This window comes from Trachinotus anak, unplaced genomic scaffold (genome assembly GCF_046630095.1).
Source record: "Trachinotus anak isolate AG129_WGS33_773 ecotype Australia unplaced genomic scaffold, CSIRO_AGI_Tana_v1 ptg000020l, whole genome shotgun sequence".
Classification (NCBI taxonomy): Eukaryota; Metazoa; Chordata; class Actinopteri; order Carangiformes; family Carangidae; genus Trachinotus; species Trachinotus anak.
Window position 1 is genome coordinate 6979333 of NW_027273871.1, and position 17215 is coordinate 6996547.

At 40.6% G+C, this 17215-nt stretch overlaps 1 protein-coding gene and 1 long non-coding RNA gene across 12 annotated transcripts in view; one reads left to right on the top strand and one right to left on the bottom strand.

The window, feature by feature from the left end:
* sgcd (sarcoglycan, delta (dystrophin-associated glycoprotein)) overlaps positions 1-17215 on the top strand; it is a 305616-nt gene that overhangs the window by 127365 nt on the left and 161036 nt on the right. The window lies entirely within an intron of this gene.
* On the bottom strand, positions 1590-12561 carry LOC139637647 (uncharacterized). The gene is made up of 3 exons (XR_011694652.1): positions 11604-12561; positions 3535-3675; positions 1590-3379 (listed from the first exon to the last, which is right to left on the bottom strand). It is a non-coding gene; the product is annotated as an uncharacterized lncRNA (long non-coding RNA).

The window sequence follows — 17215 nt, forward strand, 5'->3', positions numbered from 1 at the left end:
CTGAATCAATCAAAAAAAAAAAAAAAAAATTAACTTCACCATCCAGTTTAGTTCAGCTTAACTCAAGCAGAACTCAAGCACAAAGTTCAACACAAAATATCTTAAGATCGACTCCAGTTTTTCACACTTCAAGAGACGGATTTCACACCTCAGCTCAGCTTCCATCAGCAATCTGAAACACAGCTGTAGATGGGTTCAGGAACTCCTGCAGAGAAGTGTTTTACACACAGTGAGAATAAACGGCCTAGATTTGACTTCCCAGACCACTGCTGATGTAGGGCAACTCCAGGGCAGCACCGGGCAGAAATGTAAATGTTCATACTGACTGTGTGATCAGTGTCATCTAAAACTGTGCAACTTTGATTCATGTATGAGTCGGTGCAACATCCTGCGATAACATTAGTCCTTCAAACCAGAGAGTCGGCTGCTGGAGAAAACATTTTAATGGAAAAAGCAAAAAAAAAAAAAAAAAACACTTTTTTTTGTTTAATTCTATTAAATTTAATAAAATTTTATTTATTTATTTTGTCAGGATCAAGTTTAGTTTTTTTTTCATCTGTAAAAACAAGCCATCGTTTTCCAGGGAAGATGAAAATACGGAAGAAAATACAACTTTCACTTGCCTTTGGGCATTGTTTTCAGAGATGGAAAAAAAGTTAAAAAATTATTGTGGCAAAAAAATGAAATGCTTGTCAGGATTTCCCGTAGATGATTGTAAAGATTTGTTTGTAAAGCACCTTTAATGGGGTCAAACAAAGGTCAATGTGAAAAATTCAAGAAAACTCCTCACAGGATCGACACGAGCTGAATTTTTCTTGCTGTGAAATTTTAATGCTTACGTCTGTTTTAGGGTATGATAGTGAAGCTCCAGAGGATGATGGGATGTGAGGAGCTGTAATCGATGCAAGAGAGATTCAGTCGATGCTCCTGCAGTTCCTATTGGACGCTGACAGAGGTCGATAAAGATAATGAATCATTCACACGTGCCTCTAAACGCTGCAAAAAGAAACACTGTACAACTTTAAATGCAGCCATCCACACATAATGTTTTGACCAAGAAAACACACACACTTGAAGATGCAGCTAAACAGAGAGATGTTCTGGTTTCTCATGTAAAACACTGGCTGTGGTGCAGATGGTGAAATTAATGAATTGCCTTCGGCAATCTGTAGTTTCTCTTCATCTTTTTCTTTCTTGCCCCTTTACTTTTATTTCTCTTGTCTGCTCTCCTTCACTCCCCTCAACTCCTCCTCACCTCATTCCTTCCCTTCCATACACAGAAAACACAATATGCAGAACATTTGGAGTCGCACCAGCCTGCAGGAGCTGCCAGCTGCCTACACTGTGAACATCTTTACATTTGAAAGGACAATGCATGTTTGAACCCAATATCTACAAAATGTCTACTGTCAATATCTACTGCTGCTGCTCTTTTAAGAGAAGCGCTCTGTAATGATTGATGCATTTTCCCATCCTCCCATTCAAACTAGTTTTACTTCACTTTAGTAGAATTGGAAAATCATTTGCAGAGACTGAAAACTTGCTTTGTGTGGGCGATCCATCATTTGGACTGCTTTTGTTTTGTCAAAGACAATACTTACATGATGTAACACAGTGGGAAAATGCTTTGAAAATGCTTCAGTGTTGCTGTATTAGTGTTGGTTTATTGCTTGTTAGGAAGCTCTGCAGTGTCCTTTTTACCTGCAAATTTAATCAACATTATATTTAAATATACAATATGCTAACTTTCTTTTACTCAACTTTTCAAAATTAACAATAAATACATTGACCAACTGCAATATAAATGTGTCATTTGTACAGACAAATCCACACAGAGAAGTTGGTTTGTAGAAGCTTTTTAACCTCTTTTAGCTCATGGTTTTGGTTTTATAATACATGTATTCAGTTGTTCAGTCTCATCAACCTCATTTTCAGCTGCAGGTGGGTAAGACGGTGAAAACAGTGGGACATCAAGCAGCAGATATGTTTACGAGAAGAGAGTTAAGGTGAATATTGGACTTTAATTCATGAGGTGGATACAAACATGACTCCAAGAGCTGCTCAGTGTCAGTTAGCTATGTAATTAGTTTGCTAACATGTTAGCCAATACAACTTCATGGTCATAATATATCAGATTTGTGCTGCTCTACCCCCCAGTGACCCAAAAATGAATTATCATAGCTTCAACATAGCATCATATCTTGTAAAATGTTGCACAGTGTTTCCCACAAGTCTTATACTTAGCTGGTGGAAAGGGCTGCCATAATGTGCAGGCACAGAATACTCAATATTTTAATTGATTGAATATTTCTATAATTTCACATAATATATTTCACAGATCCAACCCTCCTCTTCACTTTTCTGTCCATTTGAAAAAGCATCTGAGTCTTCTGACTCTGCTCTGCAGGCTGAATGTTATCGGGAGGTGGGGCCAGCTAAGCACAGAAGCTGGGGAGAGAAGCAGGAGAGAGACAGACGGAGGCAGAGAGAGCTAGTTTTTGGAAGATTGGGATTGAGTTGGAGTTGTTCGTGTGGGAGAAAATGAAGCAAACACATGTTGATTTTGTCTCAGTTTTGCCTTTTTATGTTACTTTGCACTATTTAGAAACTGCTCACACTCTGAGAGACTGTCAGAGCTCTCTCTTACTGTGTAGATAAAGTGTTTAGAAGCATAACAGGGAAAAAGAAGCAGCCACTCCTGCTTTTTGCTGTAAATAGTTGTTATTACCTTGGTTTTATATCTATTTTACCACAACATCTTCACCTATGCAACCTGTGCTTTTTACAGTAAAAACAAACCATTTCCCAGAACTGATTTGATGTGTTTTGTATGTTTTCAGGTGCAACATGTAGATACAGTATGTCAAAGTGAAACAGTAATTGTCAGGTCATATGGGAGATGTTGTGCTGAAAATAAAAAAGATACCAAACATTATCTGGGGAAACATCTTTGATGTGATTTATTAAGGCAAAATCAGAAGTGTTCAGAAACAGCCAAAATGTCCCAAGACTTAAAGGAACTGCACAGAAATTAGGTGCAAAATGTATTTAGGGCTGAAAGAAGAGTTGAACAGTCTCTGTCACAGTTTGCCCAACTGCAGCCAGGGGGCAAAGGTCAAGTTGCCTGTGCTGAACACACTCTTGAGTCTTGTTGCGACCAACGCAGCTTAGTGGCTGTTTTCTTTACATAGTGTGGAGAAAAGGTGTGGCTTTACCTGGTCCACGCTCTGTCTTCCAACGTCATACCACAGAACATCTCTCTGTGTTTCTCTGCAGAGCACGTGGTGATTGTGAGTGGACCCTTCTCACGATACCAGGATGAAGGTACAGGAGGGGTAGAGTGAGGGGACGCTGTCCAGTAGCTAATCGATGGCGTTATCTAAAATGGGTCGTGAAATACGGGCTGTTAATATGCTCGGGCAGTCCAAGTAAAGTCTGTGTGTGAGAACCACTGTTGCAGTACTTTGACTTTTTCAAAAGCCTAATACCCAAGTACTTAAAGTCAAAAAAATACAGTAATCAACAGAATTTTACCTAGCAGTGAGCTTGTCCCGGCAGAGATTCCTGAGGTATTCATCTGATCGTCCAGTGTTATTACTCACACACACACACGGGGTTTGGTTTCCCTGCTCTGCACTAACACCATCCTCCAGACTTGCCGTCGGCAGCTGCAGTCTGAGGAAAAGGAGAAGCAGCAGTTGAATTATTGAACAAATCAAGGTCCCAGGCTATGTATTTATATGATATTGGTAATGAGGCCACAGGAGATCGTGCCATCAGTTGCAGAGAGAAAAAAAGGACCCTTAAGCTCCGCAGTGTGTGCTTGTGTGTGCATGTGTTTGAAGGATAGATGTGTACTACAGTGACCCTGAGTACAGATGATGACTTTACTGAGTGGTCTGCTTCCATTCTCCCCACAGGACCTGCTGTTTGATCACTGTATCTATTGTTTGTAATATCTCTGGATGCTGTGTGTTGTTCTGCAAGGACTTTCCCACTGTTGTAATGTATGTACAGTGGTTCAGTAGTAGTTCAGAGCTGCAGAGCCTTGCATGTGCTTTGTGTAGTCACATCAGTTGTTATGTGATGCCTTGTTATTCTCTAAGCATTCTGTTTGTCTGACGACACAATTTCACCCTAAGATCCATTTAGTGTTATTGAGCTTTTGACCGAATCACATCGTTTTGCATTTATAATTTCAGTACATATTATTATGTGACTTTAATTTATATAATTTTACAATGATTTACAATGATATATTGAGATAGACAACCCTGGAATATCTCTAATGCATGTCAAACAGGTTTCATGTACATTATACATAAAAGACAGTGGTTTAAGATAAATAGCAAGTTGTCCTTTCATTAAAAGTCCATAATTTACACTTTTCTGCTGTTTTATCTGAAGTGCTGATCTCCATCAGAAGATATATTTGTGGTTTTAAGAACCAAAAACCATCTCAGTGTAGTTTTACATCTCCTCTCTCTGGCTTCTCTCTGGAGCTCTAGTAACAACAGCTCAGTGAGCCAATCAGAATTCTCTCTTCTGATTAGTTGACTGTTTTCTGAGTGATTTAATAAAAATATAGCAGATTTCGAGTTAACACTCAGAGATGGTGGACATGACATGGACAGGACATGGAGATCTACCTTTAATTGATCATCTTCTCTCATTTCTATAGTGTGTTCTTCAAGGACTTTCTTTTTCTCTGTTCAATTCCGTGCTAGACTTTCAGTTTCTACTGTTTATTTCATCAGGGAGTCTCACAGACATCAATTATCTTTTGTTCCAACCACCTGTTGTAAAAGAAATCAATTAAAACGAAAAAGAAATATATAATTGCAAATGGTAGAAAATAGCTCTGTCAGTATAATTTTCTGAAATCGTGAATCCTGCAGTTCGAACAGTTATTACCTGTCTGGTCTGTGTCTTAAGCTCATTTGCTGTCCTCCACTACTTTCTCTTCCCCTCGCTGTGGATCACAATCTCAATCACAGCTGCAGAGTGATGCTTTACATTGGGCCTCACTCTTCACACACAAAATAAATGTTCATAGGTGCACACAGAGACTCCTCTTTCTACAGTCGAGCAGTTGGACATGACGTGAGTTCCTGCTGTGCTTCCCTGTCTCGCCTGGTCATACATAAAAAACATGCGTTTTTTGTACTGAGGGCTTCAACCCTGAACATTTTCTGCTGATGGGGCAGTGGCTCGCTTATCATATTCCCACCTCACTTTAACCCCCAGCCCTCTTCCCTCCATCCCCGGCTATGAATCTCTTATTTAAACTGGGGTTTAGGTGTTAAATAACAGAGCCGTGGGTCTGCCGAAGGAGAGCTGCTGCAGAGTGTAATCTCTGTCGAGCACTTGAGGAAATGTTCTCACTAAACTGTAGTTGAGGAATTCTATCACAGCGATGACGTGCTGGATTAGACCTAGTCAGGGCAGAGCAGAGAGGCTTGGGCATGAGGTGAAGGCCTGGAGAGAGCTTACAAACAACATGATGCTCAAACTGCAACCACCAAGTGTATGTTTATGAAAGTTTAATCACTTTCAAACACACTCACCAATCATTAACCTCTCACATACTGAGAACACAGGAGTCTGTGTTTAGAACAGAACTACATCATATCCAAGTAGACTGAGAACTGATTTCTTTGCACTGGTCAACTCATCAGTTTTGCATTTAATGTGTGCTAGTTGGTCAGTTATTGTTTCGGGACAATGAATTTGTTTCTCCTCTGTCAGAGATAAGGTGTAGAGCATCACAGGTGCAACATCCTTTCTGCCATTTCTGATACAGTTATATCACCAAAGATGTTACAGTGACTTCTTACTGCTGGCAAAATTCAGTTGTGGCAAGTCATTGCGGAAAATATTACTTTGTTTTTTACCTGTTTTTGATGCTAAAAATTGCTGCAGATGATTCCCGCACATTGCTGTCAAGTAGTAGAGTAACAGCTGTCCGCCCACACTTAATTTAACAACCATAGATCACTTACTAAGTTGCTGTTTCCAAACAAAAGTGGCGAAACAAGACTAAATGCGACTGACACAAACTAACAAGAACTGTTTGCTTGAGAAATTTAGTTTCCTTGGTTAGATCCCAGCAATCTTGATCTGCCTGAATATTCAACTTGGAGTATGGAGTATGGTCCTGATTTCAAAAAAGAGAGGAGAGTGTCTGGTTTGAGGATGTCAGAATTTCTTCTCTGCCCATTCCTGGCTTTAGCAGACCATGACCTTCTGCATGGTCTTCTGGGGTGGTTGGCAGTCAACCATTGTAGTGAAGATGGAGCTAAGCTTTAGCCTTCAATTTACCAATACGTTAAAACCCTCACCTCTTGTCAATATACACAAATACATACTCCATAGGATGGCTGAGCTCAGCCTTAGAGAAAGAGTAAAGAGCTTTGACATCTGGAGCTGCAGCTCCTTCGCATTGAAAGGAGCCAGTTTAGGTGGGTTGAGTGCCTAATAAGGACTCCTCCTGAGTGTCTGTCTTGATGAGCTCTTCCAGGCATGTCTGTCTGAAAGGAGATCCTGAGGTAAACCCAGAACAAACTAGAGAGATTATATATCTCGTCTGGACTGGGAACAACTCAGAATCCCCCAGGAGGAGCTAGAAGATGATGCTGGGGAGAGGGATGTGGACTAACTACCTTATAGGCAATTGAAGAAGTTCAACCTGCCAAGGACTATGATGGTGAACTTCTACACCTCCATCATTGAGTCCATCCTCACCTCCTCCATCACCATCTGGTACGCTGCTGCCACGGAGAGGGACAATAACAGACTGCAGCGTATCATCCACTCTGCTGAGAAGGTGATTGGCTGCAATCTTCCGTCCCTCCAGGACCTGTACGCCTCAAGGACTCTGAGGCGTGCAGGGAAGATTGTAGCTGACTCCTCCCACCCTGGACACAAACTCTTTGTGACACTCCCCTCTGGCAGGAGGCTGCGGTCCTTCAGGACCAAAACCTCTCGCCACAAAAATAGCTTCTTCCCATCTGCTATTAGCCTTATCAACAAGGCTAGAGAGCCCCACTGTTGCTGATCAATTGCACCAATCACCAGAAAAAATTCTTTGTATGTGAAAACATACTTGGCAATAAAACTGATTCTGATTCTGATTCTGATTCTTATCATGCTGCCACCATGACCTTAACTCCAGGGTAAGTGGCAGAAGATGAATGGATGGATGGATGGATGGATATTCCACAGGGCATCATCCAGGAGCACAGTATTAACTTACATTGCGATGCAGATGAGACCCAACTCTATCTACTGATTCTGATGATCTTACTTTCTTTAGTATCAGACAGTTTATCTCCAAATTAGCCAAAGAAGTTCTAGTTATCAGTCCAAAACAATAGATAGATCTAAATTTTACATAGAGGTACTCAATCTTGCCACGTTTCTCCAATAGAAAGACATTAAGGGGTCATGCTTTGCTCTGATCTTACTCTACAGTTGTATTTTAGGAACCTAACCAGATCTGTTCTTCAGATTACTTGTCACAATATTCTTGTCTTCTCTTAAGTCTCTTTCCAAGCGTTTGAGTCAACTACAGCTCATACAGTACACTGCAGGGTTTTAACTGAACAAAATAAAAGTGCTCACATCAGTCCTCTACTAAAGTCCTTGTTCTGACTTCCAGTTAGTCTTAGGATAAATTTTATGATCCCAATCTTTGTCCATAAATCTCTTCAGGAGCTTGTCCCTGACTCTCGTTGATGTATTGTCACGATATATCACTGGTACGTTCCTCGGATCCACAGACTTTTCTGTTTGGTGTACTGAAAACTCAAAACTCAAAACCCTCTGCAGTTGTGGATCCAAAATCTATAATATGGACTTACGGACAGAAACAGCAACGGAGGCTTTTGATTTCCCCTAAAAACTCCACTGCCTTTTTTTTAAGACAGTTTGTTATTTATTTAAATAGTCCAGGTTCTTTACAAATGTTGTTTATTTTCCTATTTTTACCTAAATGAATTACATTAATGATTCTTAATTGTTTGTGTTTCTTACTAAAAGTCCATGATCTATGTCTTAGCACTTAACCCCTCGACTCTTCTTCACCACCTGCAAGTGCACTGGTCATTTCTTTGTTTCACATTAGCAGCTTTTCTGCTAATGAGAAGCTCCTCTGATTGGCAGCTATACCGGTGGAGAGTGTAGTCTGGTCGTCAGGGTGTACATTTCTTAATTAGTGCGGATTCTCAACCGAGCCTCCGTAATGGCTCCAGGCGAGGGTTGCTAGGAGATTTTGTGACACGACTCCAAAGCTTTCATCTGGATGAAAGGAAGGCGTTCCTACATCTCACAAACACAACACACACACACACACACACACACACACACATATACACACACACACACACAAGCACACAAGCACACACTTCTTTTAACTCTGTCACATAATAGAGAATATTAAGAATATTCCAAGACGAGCTTACATGCAAATCATGTGTGGCCCCCTGTTCACATGCTTTTGTGTACCTAAGGGTTTAGTTCCAGTGAAAATAAATCTTTTTGATGACTGTGCCAACGACAGTCTGAGGAAGGTCCTTTGCTCTTTCAGTAAAACAGTGCCCCTGTCCAAAAAGCCATGTCCATAAAGTTTTTTTTTCTCAAATATCCTAAACTGAGGATTCTCTGTATCTCTCAGTTTTATGTAATTTTCAATTAAACATCTTTGGGTTTTCAAATGTTGGTCAGACAAATCAGCCTTTGAGAAGGTGTTAGAGGCCTTCTTTAGTTTTGGTATGTTTGTTTTTGACATTGAAGTCTAGATTTAGTTTCATTTTGTTGAATATATCATCATGTGCATCTTTGAGGTTCTCAGTCTTCCAGGTCACAGTATCTCTTAGAGCTTTACAAAGGCAACCGGACTTGCTTTAGTTTCTTGAAGGTTCTTGAAGACGTTTGATGACTCATCCGAAAGGCTTCTTCAGTTCTTCTGAAGATACTGAAGATAAATAATAGTCCTCAGAGAGCAGTCAAGTATATCAACAGCAAAACGAAGTAGAAGTAGAACTAGAACTTGCTCGATGCTGTAAAGATGCCTTTTGGATTAAAGGTAGAACATCATCAAGAACCTCAAGCAAATCCAGTTTATTTAGTTCTCTGAATGTATTATTTCAAGCAATCTCCAACCTGAACAACCATACAGGCCACTTCTTCAACCCTCTGATACAACCCACAGGACGGTCTCCTGAAGCAGAGCCCCTACGGCGGCAGGCATGCCCGAAATTGGCTGTCATGGTTCGAATAACAAACATGCAGACTTTGCTGAGAGTGGTGTAGCTACCTTTGTCGCCATGGTTACTATATTAACATTCATGGCTTGGTTAGGCTTAGGCGCTAATTTTACTTGGTTAGGTTTAGGAAAAGATCATAATTTTGGTTAAAGTAAGTACTTCCTCAACATTATTCTATCTTTGTTGTCATGGTTACAATAATAACAACATGGTTAACTTTGTTGAACGGTCATGGATATAGAAACAACATAAACTGCTCACCACACTTTTCCTTTTGCTCCTGTCATACTACGGCCACTAGATGTCGCCTAGCAACAAAACATAACAACCTGCTGCACTGACGATCTATGGGCTCGTTTTTTACAGGACACTCTCTGTTAATTTGATGCAGTTTCCACTTCAACTTGACTGAATATTAAGACTTGAGAGTTACAAGTTTGTTCATGTTTACCTGGCATTGTATTTACACAGACCTGGTCATTCTGTCTCTCTCTCTCTCTCTCTCTCTCTCTCTGTGTGTGTTTGATGGTCTCTCTCTCTCTCTCACTCTGTCTCTCTCCCTCTCTCATACACACACACACACACACACACACACAACTCAGAGCTCAGCTGGTCGACTGCCAGCTCTGACACGTTGTTCAGTCTGCATCTGCCAAACAGTGCGACACATGGAAGTGTCTGACATTCAGTGGCAACAATCCCAACAACACTGATCAAACAGCAGATATAAGGCTTACACACACGCAGTGCTCCGCTTATCAGCCGCCAGCAGCACCGGTCTGAACTCTCTCCATGCTAAGTTTATTTCAAAAGATGGCAAATTCAATAGCACTTCAGTTTACTCCAATCCAAGTCAGTTCAGTTTGATTCCATTCGACTCAGTTTACATCAGCTCAGTGCAATTTAATGCATTCAATTTAATTCTCAGCTTATACGAAATTATATTTCTGTGAATGTGGCTGTTAGATTAAAAACACCTCTCCAGATCAGATTACTTTTATCAGGGCTGTAGTCCCTTCAAATCATATCTGGACATAACAAGGACATGAAAAGCATGTTAATGACACATTTAAAGAGATCTGACATGAAAAGGCAGTAATCCTTGAAATCATTTCTACATTTGCATATAAATGAATGTCCATTTTGTCAGTTTATATAGATAAAATGTAAAAGTGATTCAATCTAATGGTGCTTAATAAAAGCTTGAACTGTTAAAGGCATTTTGCTTTTATTCAGACTCTGATGAGACTGTCTTACTGGAATAATGTATAAAACCTGTGCTCTCTCTGAACTGGAAAAATTACTAATACGTCACCCTTTCTTCCAGCCTGTATCACTGGGAATGTTGTGCATAATTGGATGATGCAGCACCTCACATTCATGTCCAGTGCCAACATTCAGAATCCAATAAATGATATGAATAATGAATTTAAGGTTTTGGGGCAACACAAGATGACAGATGCGAGACCAGATTCAAACCCAGGATGTGGATTTTTCCTTGAAAAAGCTCTTCTGAACCGTAGGCTGTATATAAAGTGGATGTACACTCTACGTCTGAAAAAGAACCCTGTGCCTGAAGAGCCTTATTCTATCTAATGACCATCAGACTCCACTGGTTTATGGTCTCAGTCTCTAGTTTCAAGTCTTCTTCAGTACAACATGATGTTCATTTTTTAAATTCATAGTCCTGTTTAGAGGAAAATAGCAGGGTATGAATTAGGGCAGGGCTACTGTGTGATTGACAGACTGTAGCACACATGGTTACCAATCAGGATAGACTATAGAGCGGATCAGATCCAACCCTCCCCAGTTCCACCTTCTCATCCAAATATGGTTTCTTCTGGTTTCGAAAAACCAAGATGGCGACGGCCAAATGACAAACCAGAGGCTTCAGAACTCTCACAAACCAATGGGTGACGTCAGGGTGGGTTGAGCATAAACAACAGTTCAAAAACTTAACAGGATCTAAAAAACCGTCAGAGGGCTCAAAACTGTTATAGTGATTTTAAAAAAAAATCACTTTTATTCTATTTCTGGATTCAGATCTGAATCCTAGTACGACTGTGATGAATAATGATGAGATCCACATCACACATTTAAAAAAGAAAAACATGAATGAGATATTAAGCTGTGTTCCTTATAGAAGTTGTACAAATGTCAGGAAGAACCTTTAACCAGCAGCATTACAGCTGATGCTATAAGTTACACGAGTCACAAGTAGCTGCTGTGGAAACTGAGGGTGACAGAATGTGGCTGCAAGTGAGGGATGTTGTTTCAGTTTGTTTTCAGTAAAACTTTGTTAAAACGTGGAACCTGGATCTGAGAGGATGCTCTTACCTGTTTTTTGATTGTGGCAGATAAGATGTTGAAGGTGCAGCTTTAAACTCCCGTTCTTCACAATACTCTATGCATCAGAGCCACTTTCCTGTAAGGTGAGAAACTGGAGAGTCGCCAGAACGTCTGGGGCTGCACCAGCAGTAAATGAACTTCTCGTTCAGCTCTCTTCCTGCAGGAAATGGATGAGAAGAAGCAACAGCTTCCTCTCTAAGCCATTCAATAAGCCGATGTAGAACAAGGATTTCCATTTGCATTTGGAAGCAAAAAGAGAAGATCCTGAGATTGTGGATTACTCCTCTGGCTTTGCTTTTCAGGGAAAGAATTAAGGAGACGAGTGTGGGGAGCTTTACAGGGCAAATGGAATTCTGTGTCTGTGTGTGTGAGCAACTTTGCAAGCATTGTGTGTCTGTCTATTGGTCCCACTGTGTGTGCTCATATGCCTTGTATGTGTGTGAGTGCACAGGTGCTAACTTTCCACAGTCTTTCACTTATGCTTCTTGCTGAGTTTAGAAAATGAAACATGTAAATGAAATAAAAAGTGAAATAGTTTGCTTTAAAGAGTCTATATGCCAGTTTTCTTCTGCTTAGGTTGGAAAATGTAATCATAAACTGCTATAAATATGTGTTTCAGCAAAATAAATGAGCTATATGTAAGTTTTTGCTGTCGCCAACATTAGTATTAACATCTGTTTACTTACCAGTCAAGAGGAAACGTTCAGCAACAAACTTCATTCCTTTACTTGCTGAGATCTGTCTTTATTTCTAGCACTTCTGTTCATCTGCTGATGTTTGCATGCTAACCAGCTACCCCGGCGCGGCCACCACATCCTTTCACTTTCTGATACCGAGTCACTGCAGCTTCCAGGCTGCCCCGAAGAGGTAGCGCTGCTCAGAGCGTGTTTTATCACCTCTTAAGCACAAGGTTGGCTGAGGTTCTTGGCAAGCGACCGTAAGCTACAGCAGCAGCCAACGTCTCATCTGGCTGAAATCCTTTGTTCCCACTGTCATCAGACTATTTAACAACAGTGGATCATGACACAGACTCAAATCTTAACTAAATATATGAATAAGCTACTGGACAATTTGAATTTCCCCTGTGGATTAATAAAGTATTTTGAATCTTTATCTTTAAAAATAAATATGACAGATTATATGGCAGCAAATGTGACACATGAAGTAATTAAGTTATAAGCTGGTAAATAAAAGGACTTAAGGCCTTGGGTTATAAAAGTTAATAACTGGAGGAACTAAAGCAGATGGCAGAACTGTGTTGTTGGAACTGATGGTGAAGCCTAAATTAACATATGTTTTTTTATTCTTGAATGTACTGAAATTTCTGATTATGGATGACTAATTTGTATTTCCTAATCTCCCCCAGACATCAAACTGTGCATTTTAAACAGCAGGATTGTGAAGTGACTCTGCAACAAGGACTGTCTTTGGTTGTTTTATCAACCACAGAGTAATGTTTAGTTATAGCACAGTTGATATCTTCCATAACTATAGAAATACAAAACTTTTTAGTAATTTTCCAGCTTTGAAAAGCAGAGAGCCGTCGCATGCTGCCTACACCGCGTGCATTTCAGCTGTACCTCGGTTTTCTGTCTCACACGTGTCTGACGAAGCAGGTGTTCTGCAGTGTGAATCAATACAGTTTTCTTCATGGGTCGGGTAATAGCTCGTGCTTCACTTGGTGGTAAATGAGAGGTGAAGTGTATTTTTACAGCAACATGTTTGTACTGGGCTGTGAGCAGCAGCTCTGTGGTTGAGTTAGAAAAGATGGATGAGTTTTTTTAAGACTTCAAGACAAATACAATAAATTCACAACATGTCCTCCAACCTGAACAACCACACAGGTTGTTTCCTCAACCATCTGATACGACCCATGAAAATAATGCCCCTACGGCTGCAGGCGTACCAGACCTTGGTTGGCATGGTTACAATGATAAACACGCGGACTGTAGCGAGAGTAGTGCACCTACCTTTGTTGCCATGAATACTACAATAACAGTCATGGCTTGCACAAAACTACTTGGTGTACTCTGTATGCTACGTCACCACACTTTTCATCTTGCCCCTGTCATAATTACTGCAGCCACTAGATGTCGCCTAGCAACAAAACCTAACTAGGGGTCATAATAACTTGCTGCACTGACGACCTATGGGCTCGTTTTTTACAGAACAACAGTCTCTATTATTGTGGTGCAGCATCCACCTGAACTGGAGAGTGCCGTGAATGACTATGTATTTATAAGGACATTTGGACAAAATTTCTGAAGACTGCCTGTGTCCATAGTCACTCCTTTCTTCACCCATTTACTTCCTGTATCATGGGCATTCAGTAATTAAGTCAATGGTGAACACTGAATTTAGATTTCAGACACAATCATCATCATTCTGCTGTAGTGATGATTTTTGTGCCTATAAAATGCAGCACATTGAACTGAGGCATCGTAGCAGGAAGGACTGTACATACCATGTCATCTGCTCCATGTGGAGATATTGAGGCCACAGTACAGTGGATAAATTTACACACTCAGAATTCAGACAGTAAATGTAGTGAGCTGGGAGTGATTTCAGACATGGCTGGTAAAAGCTGTGGTGCTGTTTCCATGCCTGGTCCCTGCCCTCTCACATTCAGACACACAACGTCCACTTACACCTATCTGACTCTGCAATCTGCAGTTTTGTGTGCACCCGACAGCAGAGATTGCTCAACGTTTATGTGCATCATTCATTTCCATTTTAAAACTGTACCTTTGACATTGAATTTGCAGCATTCATAGACAACATCAACATTATGTAACTATAACAACTCAGGTTCAGGCCCTCGTTGTTAAGCGTGTCATGTCAGTCCTCATCTCCCTCTGACCTCCATCACACCCGCCTCCACTGTGCACCGTGGAAAAAGGAGAAATGCAGCTGAAAGAAATTAGAACAATAAATGTGCCTTGTGCTGTTTAACAGCCGTTTGCTGTTGTCACTGGTCTGCGCCTGCACACCTGTGTTGTAGAATGATTTTTCTTTGTAATAAGTAAAGAGGTGGAAAATCTAGCCAAGGGCAAAATGATCAGAAAGAGAACTGGGTGAGAAAAAGGCAGATTTTTTATGTCCCTGTCTGTATGTTCTTGTCCTTTTCATCGCAGCGTTCAGTGGCTAATTCAGCATTTTGGCTGATACATCCTTTGAGTGCGTCTAGACAGAAAAGACACCAGAGGACTGCTTTTGGTTGAGCCATGAATTGAAGTGGGGGGGCATGAAAAGGAATAAAGGTTAGCTCTGATTTGATGCTTTTTCTTCAAGTTTCTCCCCCCTTGCTATGACCTTCCATATCTTTTTTCATGAATTAGACAAACTGTGACAGTCAGTGTCACTTTGCTTCATACGAAGCCTCTTCAGCATCACAGTTACATTCATAGACGACTGTTTAGCTCAACAGGGGCTTTTAGACTGAGAACTTCCTTCATTCTCTTTGTGAGTGCTCTCAGTCCCGGTTGCCCTTGGTGGAACATAATTGATATGCACTGTGCTGCAGATCCATAAAAGCTTCCTCTCCTGCTTCTGCTTTTAAGTTAAGCTTTGCTAACACACTGTAACCTTTATTTACTCAGTTGAGATGTAAAAACAAAGATATAAGTTAGTACAGGTCAGGAGGAGATTGGGGTGGATGGATGGGTCAACAAAACACAGGAATATGACGCAGGAGAGCGGTGTTCGATTTTTATGTGAAAGTAGCAGTTTGTGTTGTTTCTATTATCCATGGCCGTTCGTTGTTATTATTGTAACCATGACAGCAAAGATCATCTAATGTTGAGGAAGTACTTATTTTAACCCAACGAACAAAACAAAGGTAGCTATGCCAATCTTGGTATGGTCTACATGTTTATTACTTTAACCATGTCGCCACAGGGCTGCTTCAGGAGACCCTCCGGTGGGTTGTATCAGAGGGTTGAAGAAAGCGACCTGTGTGGTTGCTCAGGTCGGAGGACTGGTTGTTACAGGTGTGTAGTTCAGATCGAAATGAAGGCTGGATTTCCTGATGGGTGTGGTCCGACCCATGAGTACTGATTACTTATGTCATGATATAGAAATACCTACTGAGTCGTCATGTGTTGGGACGTCAGCAGGTTGATGGTCTCTAGTTGTATGTTTACAGTTAAAATGCTTCTGCAGTAACTTGCCTTCACATTACCCGGAGTCGCCTCAGTCTCTAGGTTTCAGTCCGCTGATGCTAAGCAGCGATGGCTCGAAGCTGCTGGCACTTTTCCTGTGATGCTATAATGATCATGTGAGAATTGAGAGGTAAATTACTGGGGGAAATGCATGATAGTGAGGAGATTAACCACTTCATCAGCTTTTCACACTGCAGGGCAAACTCAGCATGTTTTACTGTGCAAATACAGCCAGTGCAGGAGTCCCACATTTACCGCTCATTAACTTTGCCTTGAGCCTGTGGATGTATGGCTCAGAAAAATATGCATGAAGTACTGAATTTATTCTCTTTTTAAAGCTCTATTAATCAGCATGTTTGTATTAGCAGTGGATCATATGACTACATGTAACGTGAGGAGAGGTTTCTTACTGTGCCGAACCCACAGAGGATTATCATCAACTCTGTGTAACTTTAGAGACTCTTTTAGGTCACTGGTTTGTTTCTCTGGCTTATTTATTCTGTGTCTCAGCTACAAACATTTGGCTGTTTCAAAGCTCATGGATTGCAACCTGCCCGGCACCAAACAGTAGACCACTAAAGTTACCTGGGTGTAAAAACTGGAACATTTAGCAGCTAAATAGGCAGATATTTTTCTCAGGAGTTGGTGGAGATAGAATTAAATGAGTGAACAGTGAAGTTACATTCATCAGGTGGACACAAACAGGATTTCAAATTAATGATTAAGTTGCTAAACATCTGCTTGGTGAATGAAGGCAACTGTTTGCTAACATTTTAGCCATAGATAATTAATCTAAGCTTGGGTGAAAAATTTTATATCTCAATAGGGTTTGGCCCAAATATCACAATATACAATATTGTTGTACAACACACAGTAAGCAAAGCAGTGAAATGAAGTTCAGACTTGGCAGCAGGGCAAAACTGCAAAAAAAGAAAGAAAAAATCCCCAAACTGTTGTGGGGTTAAATATTGCACAAGGCTGGAAATATTGCAAAAGTTAATATTATGGAATATCAGGCCAAGCCCAAATTTATAAGGCTCTAATATGTTAAGGGTTGTGTTAATGTGTTACACAGGATGTTCTCCTAACTCGACCTTTTTGTTAAACTATGGTCATCTTCCTGTGAAACCTTTATTAAAAGAGTTTGAACACACTGAGGTAAATATTCAGAGCTGATTTCCAACACTGACCTCAGTGAATCACAAGATCGAATTTCCGTTGATTTGAAGGCACTGTCCAGCTCGACTGACAAATCCCTTCTGATGACCAAACAATGAGATGAGGGAATTAACAGCACTCAAGTAATGTCCCAGTCTGAGGGAGCGAGTGCTGCTTGGCCCCTTGCGGAAACCATTTTATTGACTTCTTAAGGCCAGGTTGTCAGCTTGTTTCCTGAAGTGCCAAGCAGTGATGTTTCCAGCCAAAAATGCCATTTGCTTA